Source organism: Pinus tabuliformis, chromosome 4_1 (genome assembly GCF_031772625.1).
Source record: "Pinus tabuliformis cultivar Carrire ecotype Pingquan chromosome 4_1, CPIR1, whole genome shotgun sequence".
Classification (NCBI taxonomy): Eukaryota; Viridiplantae; Streptophyta; class Pinopsida; order Pinales; family Pinaceae; genus Pinus; species Pinus tabuliformis.
Genome location: NC_142303.1, coordinates 820,804,839 through 820,808,885, shown reverse-complemented (window position 1 = coordinate 820,808,885; position 4,047 = coordinate 820,804,839). Strand labels below are relative to the sequence as shown.

General features: G+C 34.6%; 1 pseudogene; it reads right to left on the bottom strand.

Moving 5' to 3' along the window:
• Positions 1 to 1,532: 1,532 nt before the first annotated feature.
• Positions 1,533 to 2,620, bottom strand: LOC149178755 (acyltransferase GLAUCE-like; annotated as a pseudogene).
• Positions 2,621 to 4,047: the final 1,427 nt, after the last annotated feature.

Here is a 4,047-nt window from a genome sequence, read left to right as displayed (position 1 = left end):
AACATCTATGATAGACCTCCTAACATGTAAAATGGAAACTAATGGAACTAATGCTAGACCTTTGGAAAGTTTGAGTGCAAGAGCGCAAGAGTACTCTTGCAATTGCACTTGATCCCAATCTGTTTCAAGACTTTTAGATTATTTTCCCTAATTCTTTTAACAATTCTAGATGCATCAATGGAGAATTCATAATCAACATCAAGGCTTGAACTACATAAAATTCCCCTAGAGGCATCCTTGAATTCCAAGAGAGAAGGATTTATCCCCTTCTTCATCAGAAGAAGATCAACACATTTATGAGAATGATAAAAACTTGCAAAATGTAAGCCTAAACACTGATCTATCTCATCAACAACATCAACATCCACGTGTGTGATTTTTTCAAAACCTAACAAAAGGCTACAACATCTCATAATAATCAAGCACACAAGAACTTCAAAAATTCATTAGTATCCATTGAACCATTTTTGTTACAAAATGCTAACGATTAAAGTTGTATTTACACATGAATAAATATACAAATGAACATAAAAATAAGTTACTCCTTAACCAATGACATTATCTACAAGATAATTGTTATTGATTCACAAAACATATATATAATTTCTCACACAAAAATCTAAGATAAATCTCAATAAAGATATAGAGAAAAATAGAACTAAATTGGCTAAACAAATCAGCCCTTTCAAAACTTTTTACCACTACATCAAGAATTAGCAATAGTAATTACAAAATTTTAAGTGAGTAATCTTGTCAATGGGTAAAAATAATAATAGATTGACATGGAAATGTCAAAAGGTTATCATATATATGTAGATGAAAGAATTGTTAATCTCTTTGAGTCTACAAAGCTATATTTTTTAAAATATGATAAAAAACATTAAAAGAAATTGTAAATGAAATATTATGTACTATTGGAAATGAAGTGGATTGGTCATTACATTCTTAACGACCTGAATCCATCATCATATTCTTTTGGAAATTTATTCATTTTCTTTCTTTCATTCATTTTACGTTCATATTAAATTTGTCACAACAAAATTAACTTACTCCAATTACATAATATAAATAAATAGATCACAACATAAATAAATATAGATGTCAGATACTATTCATTCTGATGGAGATGATATCTAGAGATGAAAGGATAGACACCATAGATCACAATATAAATAGATAAAAATGCCAGATACTATTCATTCTGGATGGAGACAAAAGGATAGACACCATTGATACTATTGCTGGTATATAATCCACATATTCTCTTTGAACACTGGGGCCTAATGTGAAAATAGATAAAAACAAATCTGGTGACTTGGCTCTGTATCTAATATTGGGGGGTTTTCATGATGCTGGGGTCAACATTGGTCGTTGGGGTATTGTCATTATGATGTGTTGTACTTTCCAAAAGAGTCGAGTGTTGAATCCCTCCACTAGGAAGACTATAAGATACCTCGAGATGGCCAAAGAGTGTGGATAAGTGTTAGTATAGGTACATCCTTGATCCATCATTTTTGTTTCTTCCCTCCCTATTAAAAATACAAAAATATTGAAGTTCTAAAGCTTGAGAATGGCTCGTCTTGAAGCTCTTTCACCCTTGCTCTCACATATCCTCATATGACAGCATCGCCTGCGTATTCTGTAGGAAAAGGGGGCTCCATTCTGGTCTTGAATTTCATCAGAAAAAACACTGTCGAAATCTCATCACTCAACATTTCCAATGTCAGGCTTCTTGCCCTCCATAAGTGTGTGGTCACCACTTCGAAAATAGTGCACTTCTTCACCTTGCCATCCTCCATTGCTTTTTATTTGAGGCAATGCAACATTTCTACAGATACGGGAAAGAGCTTCAACATAAGCTTCAGTCGTAGTGGGATTTTGGTTGGTTTTTACTATGCAGGTGCTCTGCTGCCTCCTCTTCCCCTGGAAGTTGTCAATCTATGAGGGATATCACAAAGCTTGGTGTACTCGAGTTGGTTGTGTTCGATTCTCGGAGGAGCCCTGGCTTTCATAACAGTTTGATCCAAGTTTGGTCTGACTTCCAATATTTCTCCTTTAATAATGGAAGAAAATTTATTGTGAAACTGAATGAAGATATTCCATAAAAAAGGTAGTGATTGAGTGCAGCCCCAACTGCAAAACCACCACATTTGAAATGGGTGGCCTATAGGGTAAGGAGCGGGAGATCTTAGAGGCGAGAGTGAGAAATGTAGTCCTGCAATATGAGTTGCCTGAATGCTAGGTTGGGAAACTTTATATCCTTTAGTTCTTCCATGGTGAGATCACTCATCCCCACACCAAAGAATACCCCAATTCCATTGCAATCAATCTCCAACCAATCCTCCTCCTCGTTGAGCATAAGCCTCATGACCATGAAATCATATTGAATGAGAGATAAGAAGTATCTTTCTTAGCATGTCTACATACCTATGGACTATTTCATCTAAAGCGGTGTGATGAAGAAGGTGATTGTTGCAACAACAGAGACCGTGGTTGGATCAATGTTGGGAAGAAACATGATGTGTTGTCGGGTGGGCTCTGCTGGATGCACAGTAAGAGGAGCCTCCATCATTATTTGCATGTAACTTACAAATTCCTCCTTTGTCATTTCCATTGCCATTATTGATATACTAAAAAACCCCTCCTTAACTTCTTGTGCAGGTTCTTTACTGTTACCACAACTTGGGAGTTATAACCGCCTGAATATCCACATGATGGAGGTATCAATATGACGATATAAGATAATTCTATCGTCTAACATAGAGAATGGATGGTGGAAAATCACACACAGTGGTAGATGCGAGAGTTATTTTCAAATGGAAATGCCTTACGACATAATAAGCTACAACAATACTATTATATAACAATGCTAACATATAACAATATTATCTCCATTCACAAAATAACATTTTCATTGGGGAATTTCATCAAATAGTTTGTATCCAATGAATAATTAAATCATTTAGGTATTTATTCAAACACTTTGCATGCACACTAATATAATAAATTCATTGGGGTATATCTCCTAAATTATTGCGGTCCAAGTTCTAAAAACTGAACCAGATGATCAGTCAAAATTTTCCCTAACTATGGTCCAAGTTTTGACTTCTAGAACCTCCTAGAAGAAAATTTATAGCAAATATTTGATGCATGATTTTAGAAACATTCAAGAAACTCAACTTCCTATTATCATATCGCCTAAAATATCGTGACCTAAGATCTGAAAGTTGGACCAAATGATCAACAAGATTTTTCCCTCATTATGGTCCAAGTTTTAGTTTCTTGAACCTCCGAGAAGAAAAATTATAAGTGAAATTCCAACATGACTTGTTTAAAGATGGATTTAGAAAGCTCAACTTCCTTTGATCATATTTCCTGAAATTTTGTGACACAAGATCTGAAAATCAGACCAGATCAATGACATTTCCCCTCACCATGGCCTAAGTTTCAGCTTATGGAACCTCTTAGAAGAAAATTTATAACAAAAATGGCAACATGAGTTATGTAAAGAAGAATTTAGGAAGCCTATCTTCCTTAACCAATGTTGTTAAAAAATTTAATACATACAAAAAGCTACAACCAAATAGTATAACAATGACAGCCATGATGTGTTGAAGGATAAATGCATGTACATATAAACTTAGTGAAGAGAAGTTAAATAATAATGCATCATATCTATTTATCTTGAGTCAAATCTATTGCAATCTACAACTGAAGAGGGGTGAGCCACTCTCCACCTAATCATTATTGGGCTCAACTATGTTGCAATATTTTCCATAGTTGGCCACCCCAAATCTAGATATTGATGCCTTAAGGGAAAAATTAAACTCAAGGATTTAGCACATGATTTTTAGATCATATTTAACACAAAATTTGAAGGCCACTCTCCTCAACATATAGGAAATAATCTTAGTGTTTATCCTTTGCATTCTTTGACTAGGCCCATAGACATTCAAAAATGATAATGTATGGTTTCACAACACAAGGGATTCCTTCTCTAATATATGTAGTCACTCAGTCCTCTCGTCTTGAGTTCTCTATGTGCCA